At 43.6% G+C, this 16013-nt stretch overlaps 1 long non-coding RNA gene across 1 annotated transcript in view; it reads left to right on the top strand.

Moving 5' to 3' along the window:
- The first annotated feature begins 15342 nt into the window (after nt 1–15342).
- LOC148894632 (uncharacterized) overlaps nt 15343–16013 on the top strand; it is a 42118-nt gene continuing 41447 nt past the window's right edge. The window contains exon 1 of the long non-coding RNA XR_016115785.1: nt 15343–15415. This is a non-coding gene — a long non-coding RNA (uncharacterized LOC148894632). The remainder of the gene's footprint in view (nt 15416–16013) is intronic.

Here is a 16013-nt window from a genome sequence, read left to right as displayed (position 1 = left end):
CAGGTTAGGCAACTTTCGCAATGCTGATGAGGGTCGTTATGCTGATGAGGTGATACCGGGGGGAGTGGGTGTAATAGGCCAATCGTTAGTCAGGAATGTAGGAACAATCAGTGGGGCCACAGGGGGGGGGTCCCGCGCCTCCCCCAACCTGAGAGTAGGGACCTATCATAGCTGTGTCCGGCGCCACCAGGTCTGGACATTAGGGATATATAAATGGGGCCGATACGACCAGTCAGACTTTAGTTCGCTGACGAAGCCTCTTGGATAGGAGGCGAAACGTCCGAAACCTTCACTTTTGTACAGATGACGGCTGAAGAAACCTTCTCATCGATGGACCACTCCTGTACGACTGAGAGCTTACACAGACGTATTCACCATGATAGAACAACTTAAACCCTGACCCTAAGCTTCTAGCCTTGCTTCCTTTCCACCTGGTCTCCTGGACACACAGTATGTCTACCTTCCTACTCTGCATCATGTCAACCAGCTCTCTACCTTTACCTGTCATTGTTCCTACATTCAAAGTTTCTACTCTTAGTTCTATACTCTTGGCGTTCCATCTCTCTCTTTTCCTACGGGCACACCTCCCTCCTCTCCTTCTTCGACCAACAGTAGTCCATTTTCCACTGGCACCCTGAAGGTCAACAGTACCAATGGCGGCCGTTGTTAACCCGGGCCTCGACCGATCCGGTATGGGATTCATAGGTTTGATTCGCATAATTGTTTTGGCAAATTTTTTTACGTTGGATGCCCTTCCTGACACAACCCTCTGTATTTATCCGGGTTTGGGACCGGCACAATAAGACACTGGCTTGTGCCCCCTTGTGGCTACGTTAATTATATATATATATATATATATATATATATATATATATATATACAGTAAAGTCTCGTTATATCGATATCGGATATATCGATAGTCCCGGTTATATCGATACTATTTCTATGCACGCGCGGAGAAAATTACATGCAAACAGGGTCGGATATATTGATAGTCCCGGTTATATCGATATTTTTTCGGACTCCCTTGAATATCGATATAACGAGACTTTACTATATATATATATATATATATATATATATATATATATATATATATATATATATATATATATATATATATATATATATATATATATATATATACTGGTTACTGGTCGTAACATCCGATTTACGACCAGTGCGAGTTACGACCACTCGTACTTACGACCACGACCACCAGACCTTTTTTTTTAATTCTACGGCTGGGACTCTGATAGTGTAAAGGATTGAAAACGGCCAAGATTAAAATATGAAATCAGAATCAAAAGAGAGAATAGAATTTTTAAAAAGTACATCAAAATTGGCCGGTACCCTCAATTGTAAACATCATGTAGACCTGTGCGATAAAGGGACAAGCAAAAAGCGATTGCAAGGTTTGGTTTTATAAACACTTTTCGATTACAGTGCACCGGAATTGTACGCTAGGAGGGGCGGCTTAATCCAGACGCATTCACAGGGGTCAGGTGGGTCACATTCCTCAGGAAGAGAATGTGGAGGCAAGGCAGAAAACATGGGAACTCGGAAAACTACCCTGCAGGCCCTTGCCGTGGCCCAGCGTTCACTGTTGCTTAGAAACCAAACAACCATTCTCACTTTTTCTTCTCTCGCTTTCTTTGTGGCTGCAAAACCTTCAGCTTTCATTATGATTTGCAATTAAAAGGAAAGGCGATGAACAGGTTAGGGGGGGCAAATGACCCACCCAAATACTGTGGTGACCTCAACCGCTCCATCCATTCATGGAACTCAGCCACTGAATTCCAGTGTGAAATAAGAAATAAATAAAGACGACTCTGGATACTTACAAGGCAGAAAAGAAAATATATTTTTTTCAAAGACATGACAGCCCCACAATTTCTCTCAACATTAATATGTTTTTAACACCGGCTGTTGGCAAGACTAACTTTGGACAATATCAGGTTTATCCCAACTTTCAGTCATGACAGGCACAGTCTTCTTTCAAAATGTCCAAATCAGAGCTAGACGATCCATATTGTATTCCTATTTGTGAGCGGTATTAAAAATAACCCCATCATGATATTTTTATAACTCGTGATTAAAAAAGATCCTGAAGTTATGAGAACCGTGTCGCTCACAGAATTCACAAAAAATAACCCCATTAACAGTGTTCCAGAAAGTCAAGCATTTTTGCTCTGACTTGCAAAACACAACAAGCTAAACAGACCAGAGAATGAATAAACTTCATCCAAAATAAATACATAAACAAAATAGAAACAAATAACTTTGTAAAAACAACAAAACAAGTCAACATATTAATAGAACAAAGCACATAAAACAAATAAATACATCAAACAACAAAAAGGTAAACATCACAGCATTCAAAAAAAATCACAAAATATTCTTGCAGAAGAAACGAGGGGGGACAAGGGGGGTGTTAGTGTGAATCAATTTTCTAAACAACTTCATAAATGCCTGAGGATGCCTCTTCATCTTTGATCTTCGGCCTCCCTGCCTTTTTAAATGTTTTCAATTTTGCTCAATGGGGGTTGATTTCTCAGGAGAATGACAACATGAAAAGACCAGATCTCCCAAAAGTTTTGATTGTCTTAAGAGGCAATAATGTCCATGTAAACATCAACTTAGATAGACCGGGCACTCTTTTCAGAGTGGTGATAACATACCTGTCAACCCAAAGCGGTTGGCAATCTTACAAATAATAGAATATGCCCTTACAAAATGGTGACTAATCTCACATTTTAAATAGCCTACGTAAAATGAAACAAAAATAACTTTTTTTAAAATAATATGAATTTATTGGTATACAGTGGTTCAATCAAAGAACAAACAAAGTCTGAAGATAAATCATGAATTCTAAAATGATTCTAAGAATGACTTTTGTTGTAATTACAGGTAACATCCGATTTACGACCGTTCCAACCAAACGATTGTAAGTCAAAATGGTCATAAGTCGAAATCCATTCAAAATGTTGAATAGAGACTCTGTGCTAAATGACTTGCAAACAACCTGATTCGGATGCCACGGTTGCCTTACTCTGCTCTCCGCGCTGATGCGCGGTCCGACGCTGCGGCCGTCTGCGACGCTGACGCGCCCAACCAGCCACCTCTCCCCGAATCAAAATGAACTGTCTCAAAGAGGCGGTGGCGCCGGCCTTTGGCCTGATGTGGTATTCTTGTCACGGTGATCCCGCGCCCCTGAGCGCCAACGCCCACCCACCTCGGCTCTAGTCCTGGCCGCGCCGCTGTCGGCGTCGGTGGATACTCCCCCCTCAGGTGCCATCACACGGTCAATTGTTGTCCGGTTATAATCCTGTAATGTTACGTAATCTAAAAATAGGAAATAAACGGAAATGGTGTTTGAAATCCTCTGTTTAACTCAGCCAAACAAGAGTCATCTCTGGAATAAGTAAAGGGAGCAGGAAGGTACAGGACAACGTAGGTGTCGAAAGCAGCAGGGAGGATAAAGCCCAGCTGATACATAAAGGTGATACAGGCTTTATTTCCACAGAGGTGTCTTCCCCAAGGTGCACCTCCTCATGCAGTGATGAGCAATTTAAAGGGACAATCCTGTACTACTTGTGTGTGTGTGTGAGTGAGCTGAACATTAGTACAGTAAAGTCTCGTTATATTGATATCGGTTATATCGATAGTACTGCTTATTACGATTCTATTTCTATGAACGCAAGGAGAAAATTACATGCACGCAGGGTCGGATATATCGATAGTCCAGGTTATATCGATATTTTTTCAGACTCCCGAGAATATCGATATAACGAGACTTTACTGTATTTATCCAACAGGCCTGAATCTAAAAACAATAATTTCAGCACTAAAATCCCCCCGGCTAAAAGAACCAGTGACTTAGTGGCTTTTATGCCATTGCTACAGTTTGGCCCACTTCGTTTTGCTCATGTTCCTCCCCTCGCCCCAACCACCCACCCTCCACCCATTCTCAGCCCACATACGTCATTTTAGAGTGCCTAATAATTCTTGGATTGGCTTGTCACATTCTGTCAGGCCGGCTGCCCTCGAGATGAAAATACAGTACAGTGATACCTTGGCTTACGAACTTAATTGGTTCCCAGACAGAGTGTGTATGGTGAAAAGAGTGTCTCCCAAAAAATAATTTCCCATAGGAATCCATTAAAATGAGAATAATCTGTTCCCAGGTCTCCATAAAACATAATGTTCTACTTTCTAATTTTCTAAGCCTTAAAACTACACAAAATATACCTTATTTTATGTATAATAAATGTGCTATGGTATTATAATTCAAGAAATAAACTGTACTATATAATAAAGTTGTTTTATTTACCTTTGTGATGGTTGTTGGTGGCGTGATGGAATAGAGTGGCCGGTTTCATCAGCATTAAACACTTGATGAGGAACGTAGCCTTCTTCTTTCACCATCTTGAGGAATGATCCCTTGTAGGTGCTTTCTCTGCGATCATTTTAACTTGTTCCTCATCAATTGTGTTGTGTTTACCCTGATAGATGGGAATTTAAACCTTACAGTCTACACCAGGGGTCGGGAACCTATGGCTCGCGAGCCATGTATGGCTCTTTTGATGATTGCATATGGCTCGCCGATAAAACTAAAATATGTATTTACTTTTTCGTTTCGTCTTTTTTTTTTTCGCCGTTCATTTCCCGTTGGGGCTGCAGTTGGCGGAAAGCGCAATTTTGATTGGATGACACTGACCTAGAATGGCCGAAAGCGCCATGTTGATTGGATGATAGTGGCCGTCATGTTGAAACAGGTAAACGCCCCTTTAACTGAGCCCAACGAGTGCACTTCAGCGTGAATACACCGGTGTGTATGCGGGGAACCGCATCGGGTGGGAGTGAGCTGGGGGGTGACGCAGCCTCCCTGGAAGTGTGACAGCGGGCGTCTGCGGAGGTCTTCAAGCCGGCTTTCGATCACCGAATGCGGGCGTGCACGGGGGAATCTCGGCCTGTTCCTTTTGAAATATTTTCAAAGTGTTTGAGCTCCAGCAAGACGGCGAGGAGAGAAAATGTTCTGATTCTAATTTGCAATGAAACAATACCATCGATGAAACAGTCGAATGTCAGTGACATTTTAACAAGCCCCATGTTAACGTTAGCATCAACATACTTCTGCAAGAAGTAGATTGCAGATAGCAAGTGTGGAAGCTTATGAGCCGTGTGCAGGCTAACTAGCAGTATCTTCGCCTCTGGACCGGCAAATTGAATTTCATTCGGACCGTTTTCCTGGAATTTTGCGCGCGCGCGTGCGTGTGGCTGTCGCTGAAAAACATTTCTAAATATTTTACTTTTATGGCTCTCTTAGTCAAAAAGGTTCCCGACCCCTGGTCTACACTCTGCCTTTGAACTATTAAAGTTGAAATGAGTTCCAATTTCACTGTTTTCTATCCATTTTGTCACTCTCTCTCTGTCGTCTGCCCGTCTCTTTAATGTTTAAACCACCTCTCCTCACTGATGCGTTCTTGACCAATAACATGGCTTTAACCGAAGACTGGGGGCGGGGAATAGAGGACAAAAAAAATGTCGGCTGCCATTTTCTTTTTTGGACAATGGCTTCACTCTCTCTCTGTCTGTAACCCCCCCCCCCTCCCCACTGCCGCATTCTTGAAGAAAAGAAACAATGATTGTGACTCTTCCAGCACCTCATCCTCTGTTCCCCATTGTCTGAGACATTCTCTGAGTACATCATCCGTTGGAGCCTTCTCTTTGAAGTATTCATTGAGCTTGGATGTTTCATCCTGGACAGTGGCTCTCACACTCACGAGTCCCCGGCCTCCTTCCTTACGGCTTGTGTACAATCTCAGGGTGCTGGACTTGGGATGGAACCCTCCATGCATGGTGAGGAGTTTTCGGGTCTTAACATCCGTGGTCTGAATCTCTTCCTTTGGCCACCTTATTATTCCTGCAGGGTATCTGATCATTGGCAGGGCATAGCCGGGGTCTTGTTCTTGCCATTGAGCTGGCTTCTCAGATCTTGCCTCACCCGCTGGAGGTATTTGGTCGTAGCCGCTTTCCTTGTTGCGAGTTCGAGGGTGCCATTGGCCTGTGGTATATCGAGGTACTTGTAGCTGTTTTCAATGTCTGCTATTGTTCCTTCAGGGAGTGAGACCCCTTCAATGTAGACTACCTTGGCCCTCTTAGTCACCATCCGACTACATTCCTCCAGCCCGAATGACATCCCAATGTCACTGCTGTAGATCCTGGTTGTGTGGATCAGGGACTCTATGTCCCTTTCGCTCTTAGCATGCAGCTTTATGTCATCCATGTAGAGGAGGTGACTGATCGTAGCTCCATTTCTGAGGCGGTATCCATAGCCTGTCTTGGCGATTATTTGGCTGAGGGGGTTCAGTCCTATGCAGAACAGCAGTGGGGAGAGTGCATCACCTTGGTATATGCCACATTTGATGGACACTTGCGTTCGTGGCTTGCCTTTGGCTTCAAGTGTGGTTTTCCACATCCTCATCGAGTTTGCAATGAAGGCTCTCAGGGTCATGTGGACCTTATTCAACTCCAAGCATTCAGTGATCCATGTGTGTGGCATCGAGTCATATGCTTTCTTGTAATCAATCCAGGCTGTGCACAGGTTGGTACGTCGGGACCTGCAGTCTTGTGCGACTGTTCTGTCAACCAACAGCTGATGTTTGGCACCTCTAGTATCTCTACCAATGCCTTTCTGTGATTTGCCCATGTATTGATCCATGTGTCCACTTATCTTAGCCGCAATGATGCCTGACATGAGTTTCCATGTTGTGGAGAGACAGGTTATTGGCCGATAGTTGGAAGGAACTGCACCGTTTGAGGAATCTTTCATGATCAGGATTGTTCGCCCTTTGGGTAGCCATCCCTGGGTGAGTCTCATCCATCAGCAACTGGTTCATTTGTGCTGCTAGGCGCTCGTGGAGTGCTGCGAGTTTCTTTAGCCAGTAGGTGTGGACCATATCCGGGCCTGGTGCCGTCCAGTTTTTCATACCTGAGACTCTTTCTTGTGTGTCTTCCGCTGTGATGGTAACTGGGTTCTGTTCAGGGAGGTTGCTGTGCTCCTTTTTCAGAGTCACCAGCCATTGTGCACTGCTGTTATGTGCGACCTCCTGCTCCCATATGCCTTTCCAGTATGTTTCAGTTTCCAGCCTTGGAGGGTCTGCTCTGCTGTTAGAACCCTGCCACTGAGCGTACACTTTCGCAGGTTGTGTTGCGAACAGCCTGTTTATTCTTCTGGCCTCATTCTCTTTTGCGTACCTCTTTAGGCGACTGGACAAGGACTGGAGCCTTTGTTTGGCAGTTTCGAGTGCTTCAGGTATGGTTATCTGCATGTACCTCCTGGGTATTTGCCTTTTATTCACACCTCTCTGGGTTTCCGTCAACTGACTCACATCTTTCCGGGCCGCCTCGATCTTAGCCTCCAACCGTCTTTTCCATGGTGGGTAACGAATCTCATGGCTCTCATGATTGCTCTTGTAGCCAAGCATCATTAGGATCACTGATGCTGAAGCATATATCAGCTCATTGGTTTCCGTGATCGTTTGGGTCGGGATCGCTCTCAGTGCTGCATTCACAGTTTCCATGAGACTTTAAGGTGGTACTTCACATAGCCGTTGTAATCGGTTTCTTGGTTGCCCAGTTTTCATTCTTACCATGATCTTATTTCTCAGGTCAGTTGCTGCTTCGCTCAGCATTTCATTCATTGGGGCTGGCTTCCCAATCTCATCATTCTTTGGGGCTTGCCTCCCAATTTCTGGTCTGACCGCTTCCTCTGAAGTGGCAGCCTAGGGCCCTCCACCTTGGAATTTGTGTTGTACCTCATCAATCTCAACCTGTGATAGCAATTGCCGTTTGTGGATATTGGAACACTGAGCGACTAGTTGTTTCGTGGTCAACCGTGACTGTGGGTTTCGAAGTAACCATTCAGCCCTCATTCTCCGCATGTAACCCCTCTGACTTGGGTTGCTCGAGTAGTAGCATTCCAGTCGAGCCATGTTATCGCATCTCGTCCATCTCCGCTTTGTTCCAGTAGCCCATTTTTCATCAAGGGTAACCAAAATAAAATCTTATGCCTTCCTTTAGACTTCCTAGAACTCACGAAACAAAGCCAAAAAAGTCAGATGCCTGGTGAGACTCTTTGGAGGCTTTCCAATCAAAGGAGTGAAAGATGGGGAAAACTAGCAGCTGAATTCCTCATTCAATGTCAAAGGGGAATTACAAAAAAACGTCGCAGTTCACCTTCTTTGATGTCATGAAAATGAAGTGAAAAGTCATTCGTCAAGTGAATATGAGTGTGTGTGTGTTTGTGTGTGTGTGTGCGTGCGTGTGTGTATGCGTGTGTTTGTGTGTGTGTGTGCATCACGGTGGCATGGACTACCGCTGGGTGTGTCTCAATTCAGGGTCTGGTGTTTATCGTTTAAAAGGGGATCTCATTTCATCTTAACATGGCAATGAATATTTACTTGAATACAAATACTTTCAATACTATTTATATACAAATAAACAAATACAGGAAATGTGAACCAGGAACTAAAAATAAAAATTTGTCATCCTTTTAGGTCATCTGACTACCATGATATTTGAATCCATTCGGTAGTGTGGATTTTTCAGGACTTCTGAATACATCTCATCACATAACTCGTCTGTCTCAATCAATCTCATCAATTATAGAACTTCTTGTTCAGAAATGTTAGTCCCTTTCCAAAATATCTGAGAAAGTGAATTTTAATGATCAATGCCTTGTCACTTGACAGTTTGTACTGTATCGGGTGTTTGCACAGTCCCTCTTAAAACTACGTATATGTTAAATTATATTTGGTGGGCAAAATCTGAAAAAAACCCACATCCATATAAAAACCCACTTTACTTGCTGATGATTAAATTCCCCAGAGGTTTAACTTAAAGCAAATGCAACAATGATTTTTTTTTTTTATTTTTTATGTTTTGCTTCTGTGCACATCATGCAATGGATGTTTCTTCATTGTCTTCATCTTCTCTGTCTCCTCATGCAGAGGCGTCTCATTCGTAAGTTCTTTGTCCTTGGAAAAGCTTGTTGCGATGATGACAGGAAGCATCTCTCACAATACACTCGTCCTTTAGTCCTTCGTGAAAATTGTATTGTACACAAAAGACTTTCTTATAAATTAGCCGCTATTGTAAACAAGCACTGCCATCACGAGTACAAAAAAAACAAAACAGTAAATGTCAACACTCAAACGTTCTATTATGTTGAATGTGAGGGGTCTGGCAGGGTATTGAATCGCACTTTTAATCGTTCTTTCAAATGAACCCTTTCAAAACCTACTAGACAGTTATTTTATAAACATTGTTGGCTGGTTGCACAATTTCCACAGATGGGCCCAGTCTTCGTGAGGCACGGGCGTAAGACAGAAGCAAATAGCAGCAGCTGAAGCCGCCTGATGAAGATGTGGCTTATGTGAATGTCGTTTGATATCGGGAGAGACACGTGGGGTTTGGAGACAGTATGTGTGTGTGTGGGGGCGGGGGTGCTTCCCCTCCGTTTCTGAGAGAAGAGCGGTCCCAAAATATTGTCAGCGACACTTACCACAAACCAATATTTTCTCCTGTTCTGAACAGCCCAATGCGCAAATACACGCACACACACACACGCACACACACACACACACACACACACACGCACACACACACACACACACGCACGCACACACGCACACACACACACACACACACGCACGCACGCACGCACACACACACACACACACACACACACACACACACACACACACACACACACACACACACACACATTCTTCATACTTCCCTCTTCCCACCAAATTGAAATCCAACGCCGTGTCAGAAGATGCCGTCAGGCGCAGCGACGGCTAACCAAACTGTAGGAGTGAAAAAAAAAATCAACTCCTGAATTAATATTCATGTCTTGTGATTGTACAAATAAATTCATAACAGCTTGGCTGGACACTCGCCCCGTCTTCTTCACAGGCGATTTTACTCTCCCACAGAGTGACTTGAATCTCCCATGTGCTTGGATGCGGATGCAAAAGCCGTCACCAAGCTAGACAAGAGCTGCGCGATGAGAAAGATCCAATTAGTATGCACAGGCGTTAATGTCTCTTTCGTGTGCTCATCTTATGCAACTCTGATAAGGACTTTTTGCGCTCACTTTCCACTTTGTTTGTGGACGCAGCGGCAAAGCCCTTGATGAGTGAGAAAAGGGAGAAAGCAAGTGCACAGAGAAGTGAGCGACAGAGCTATAAGAGGGAGAGAGAGGTGCGAGGCCTTCATCATGGATCGCCCACACATATTCCTTCCACTTCTCCATCACTCCATTACCTCTGTGCAAACGGCAGCTTTTCTGTCCCGCTGAGAGGAGAGAGAGGCCTATTAACATCACAGCAGAGAAAGCCCGAGCACTGTTCAGCCCACGCAGAGTGGTCCTCCTTCACCCTTGTACTCCCACACTCGCACACACACACAACTGGCGCAGGAGACGAGGAGGTGGGCGCACACGATGGACATTGAAGTAGATTCACTTTTCCAGAAGGAGCCAGCGCACGTCAACCAAACAAGAAGGGAGAAAGAATCTCTTTGGTGTCACTTTGGGTAAGGATGTGATCAATTGTTGTATCCCACCTTCATATCTAATTGTGGTTCCCCAAAGAGGACCATACATAAGAACTTAACAAGATCATACCTGTCAACCTTGGCTAATAGCTGCCCTTATAAATGATTACAATTCCCGTATAAAGGTTGTAGTACGCCGTACAGTAGTGCTACGTCTGAATCATTTCAAGCTGTTCATTTCAAGTGGTGTGATTTACTAGAGGGTCCGGTTAGCCAGTTAACATGACAAAAGAAATACTGTCATTACACTCATAGAATTTTTACCATGAATGTGTGGATTCATGATTTGGGGTCAGAAGACGCTCTTTCACACCACAGAGAAGGTTGAACAACAGGATTGGGAAGCATTGCCGACCTTTCTTAATAATATCAATTAAAAAAAGTCTGTCTTGAAAATGTCCGAAACAGTAAATCTGCAACCAAATCCATGTATTTACCTCCTTCAGCTATTATGGGTTGACCAATTAAATCAACAAAACAATGTATTTGCTTATGCAGCTCGCTACCGATACAGCATGCTCGCTCTGGCCAGTATGCTCTTGTTACTAGCATCGAGTGATACTATGATTGACTGGTGACTAGCCAATATAGTTTGCAAAAGCTCTGACTCTACCCAGGCCTGCGAGCAGATCCTGTGTTTCACCAACTCGAAATCTGATTGGCTAAAACAACGGACATTAGTTAAAGCAACACAGTCATTGATACTGCATTTAATGCTCCATAGCCTGCAGAATTGATTGTGAAGGCATCCAGGCAGATTTCTGACACTGGTAACAAATGATGGCTGAAATGTGATTGGTTAAATGCTTAAATAAGACAACACACACCCGGAAGCAGCACAACAGGGGAAAAGCAATGAAAGGAAGCTGAAAGACAATTTTGAATTATTTACTAAGAATTTATGGACAAAATATAATCAGTCTGTGATTCAGATATTTTTAGGCCAGCAAAGAAGGCCTTGCAGATCCTGATGGCCCGCCACTGGTCTAATGGGAAACTGGAATTACCCCCCCCCCCCCCACCCGACCAAGGAGCCAACTGCCAAGTAAATTAAAAGTTTGCGATTCCCTTTGACAAGTTTGATAGAATTCGTGCAATGAGTTGTAAAAAAACAAAACACACAGTTCATCAGCTAATCTCTCAACGTGTCCATCTACTTCCCTTTCATAATAATTTGGGCTGCCGGAGTGAAAGTGGGGGTGATGGGGGGGCCAGATTACAACAGATGATGAACAACAATCATCACCTCTTGCAGCCTCTGGACTGGTGTTTGGTTTGCCGCTGCCCTACTGAACCATGTTTGAAATTTATGATTGCAATGTCAACACAGGTGTTTTTTTCCCTTTTTTGCTACACCCCGAGCGGGGGAAGCGGGTAGAGAATTTGTTCCTTGTCACGTCCCGCATTGTGAGCCATTCCACCTACAAGAAGCGAATTTATGGTGTTGGTTGTCCCACATTTGATTTTATAAGATCCTCCACTCACCTGGGAAGCCATTTTATTATTAAATGTGGCTGTAGGGATATTTTTTTATTTCTAATTCTAAGTAAAAGTTAATTGTTTCTTTATTTAGTGTCTTCTAAGTTATTTGGTACAGTATTTATTTTTTGATAGTAAATCTCTTTCAGGGTTCCTAAAAAAAACCTAGTACAGTCATACCTCGGTTTACGAACGCTTTAGCTAACAAACTTTTCGCCTTCCGAACATTAAATTTGCGAGAATATACTCTTGGCATACAAACTAGTTTTCAGGAAACACACGGAGCACCACAACGGCTGGCTGACTAGTTTTCGGCAAACCACGTATGCCGCATACTATCGAGTGCCACTTTGCTATCGAGTGAATACTTTTGCTTTTTTGGGACCGAAAAAGACCTCACCAATGGCTAGTGTTCAGCCGAAGAGGACACAAAACAAAATTAGGGTTGAGCAGAAGAAGGAGATAATCGAGAAACACAAGTGAGGTGTGCGTTTGTGGGATTTAGCGTCCCAGTACCAGTATGTTAGGTCGATTGCTACGCCTGGCTATTGTCACGTCCACTCGAGGCATGACGACATGACTTGAGGGACGACGGAAGGTGGTAAAGGTTGGATCCGAAATACACGGGGAGACAGAGTTTCCAACAAAGAGTATTGACTGAGGCACAAATGATTTGACAGAAAATAAGGCAAGGATGAGGGCAATGGCAAGACAGACCTGCATTCGTAGGGGTGACGGGGAACTTCCGGGAATACACCGACAATGACCGTACGGTAGGTGTGGCTTTTATAGCCAAAAGGCACAATTAAGGGAATGGGGAACAGGTGCGTGAGCCGGGAGCGCCAGGAAGGGAGGGGCCCGCTCCAAAGAGCAGCGGAGGAGGAGACAGGAGAAGAGGGGCGCGCTGTGTGTGTGTGTGTGTGTGTGTGTGTGTGTGTGTGTGTGTGTGTGTGTGTGTGTGTGTGTGTGTGTGTGTGTGTGTGTGTGTGTGTGTGTGTGTGTGTGTGTGTGTGTGTGTGTGTGTGTGTGTGTGTGTGTGTGTGTGTGTGTGTGTGTGTGTGTGTGTGTGTGTGTGTGTGCGTGCGTGCGTGTGTATGCGTGTGTGTGTGTGTGTGTGTGTGTGCGCGCATGCGTGCGTGCGTGTGTTTAGGTAGGTAGGTAGGTACCAGTGACGTGCAGTCAGGGGAGGCAAGGGAGGCACATGCAAATATTGAGGCATCATGGAAATATCAAATGACAAAATACATTAAACAGTTATATTTATTTAGTGATTTGTACTTTAACGTTCTTTTCCATTTCACTTCACCATTTGTGGATTTTTTCAATTTTTTTTTTTCAAAATCGCTGAATTTTCACATTTACCGTTCAAATACTAAGTGCAACTCCTTCTCTGCAGAATAATACAATTAGTGACAGCAAGCTTCAGTAAACAGTTAGCAAGTTAAGTGCAACCATCCAGTCATTTTTTCGTGTTGCTTGGCCTTATTTTCAGAATGGTGGATCACATATCTAAATTGAAAGAATTTTCTAAACTGGACTTTCAATCGAAGAAGGAGATAATAATTAAAGGAAGACCAACACCGGACGGTATAGCTCACAAACGGTGAGGGATGAATGTAAATCTCCTGGACAGCTTCTCAGCTTTTTGGCCAAGAAGGATCTCATTGAAACTAATCCTGAAGCGACAAAGTTGCTCCAGCTCATGCACACTGTTCCAGCTACTACTGCATCAGTGGAGCGGTCATTCTCAGCACTAAAGACTGAAAACATACAGTTGGAACAGGACTGATCACGGACGACTTTCTTCACTGGCAGTGATCTCCATTGAGACAGAGAGACTTGGACTTCATTTATAAGTATAGGTAACACGATAATAACTTTTTTTTATTCTTTTTTTCTATGTTACAGTTTGTATACAGTATATAAAGTATGCTGACATGACATTTTAAACAAAACACGTTAATTGTTGCCAATCAAATGGTGAATAAGCTACTCTGTGGATTTCATGTTTGTAAATCTGACTGTGATGACATCAGTGCCTCACCAGCCACTAACTTCACCGCACGTCACTGGTATGTACGTATGTATGGATGTATGGATGGATGTATGAATGGATGTATGGACGGATGTACGGATGTATGGATGGATGGATGGATTTATTTATTTGTTTGCTTCAAATAATTCCCCATTTATAAAATACAATACATATTGATTTATATAACACTTTAACAACAGCTGAAGCTGTAACAACGCGCCTAACATCGACTACTAACCTATATAGGAAATAAAGCAGTCAAAAAGATACTAGAAAGCACCAGGGACTAAAACCGAGAACAAGTCGGAATCATGCTGAGTTGAATGCCAAAGAGTGCAAGTGAGTTTTGAGACAGGTTTTAAAAATGAGGGGGCTTGCCGAATGTTCAGTGGCAGGTTATTCCATAGAGTGAGACGATCAACGGAAAAGGCTCGATCCCCTCTTCGCCTCCGTTTAGTTTGTGGGATATATAGTATGTGGACAGGCAATCACAAAAGAAAGGGGGTGGGGGGATATTAGGGCCAATGAAGAAAAAGTAAGAGGTTATCACGATCCTCATTTTTATCTCACAATTCTGATTTTATTCTGCGATTTCTGACCTTATTAAAGTACCGTCTACTTCAGCGGCCTTGAACACAAACCCCTCACTTCCGCATCCGCCACTGGTACATCCATTGGATGATGAAATGTAGCATGCTAGTAAATTGTGCTCTTCTAAATCAATTTTCCTGTCCGAGTTCCATTTTTTTACATTTATTCGTTTCGAGTTTTCCTAACAACTACTCAAAAGGAATTCACCTGATCACCACCATGATTGGACTCGCATTGCTACTTTATTCCAAGAAGCATGGTGGGGCAAATGAGGCCCACAGTCACTATGCTTTGCAATGTCATTTTAAAAAATATGTTACATTTGAATTCCAAGTGAAAATTTGCCTGGACATGGGCTGCATCCAATTAGCATGAAACTGGACAACTAGATTGTCTCGGTTGCTTCCTCATCAGAGAAGGAGAAGGTTTGAGGGGGTGAGAGAGAGAGAGAGAGAGAGAGAGAGAGAGAGAGAGAGAGAGAGAGAGAGAGAGAGAGAGAGAGAGAGAGAGAGAGAGAGAGAGAGAGAGAGAAAATGAGCAAGAGGGAGGGAGGAAGGGAGAGCGAGGGAGGAAAACATGAGGAGGGACGCTGAACGACAGGCAGATGGAGAAGCATGTGAACCGAGCAGCAGAAAGAGACAAAAGCGCATGGAGGAAGTGCGGTGCGGCCAGCCATGTGCTCAGGTAGCTCTCACTCTTTACACCACCACAACAACAACAACAACAAAAAAGCCATTTATTTTCACTGCTCTTCTTCCTTTCTCACTGCACCCCTTCTTCTGTGGCAAAAAGTAACATAGGAAGGTAGGACGGCCTTCTCTTAACTGTCAGTATTCGTAAGCTTTTGTGTGAAGTTTGCATGCCAAACTTTGATTGTTCATTCAACATTGATGACACAAATGTGTTTTTTTTTGTCTTTACCCTCAACATCCCCACATTTTGTTGCGGGGATGTTTTGTTTTGGTGGGGGATTTAGGTAGTTCACAAAACAGAAGTGCTGTTTTACTGTCTGTTGATGTTTGATTTCATCTTGAATAAATTTGCGTGGCGTAATCCATCCATTACTTTTAATGGTGGAGACATTTTTCACCATGGAAATTTTTTCACTTATTTCACATTAAAGCTGTGTGCGCATGTGTGCATGTGTTTGTGTATGCATGAGTGTCTGGAATTGCAGCAGCAGCAACGATGGCGCTTGGTAGGATACTGGCAAGTCTGAGGAATGTGTGAGACTTCACCCCAGATCTCTTTGTTCCCTCGCTCTCATTCTGCCTTTTCTCTC

The sequence above is a fragment of the Hippocampus bargibanti genome, linkage group LG08 (assembly GCF_051943395.1).
Source record: "Hippocampus bargibanti isolate YZ-2025 linkage group LG08, ASM5194339v1, whole genome shotgun sequence".
Lineage (NCBI taxonomy): Eukaryota > Metazoa > Chordata > Actinopteri > Syngnathiformes > Syngnathidae > Hippocampus > Hippocampus bargibanti.
This window is presented reverse-complemented; position numbering and strand designations above follow the sequence as displayed.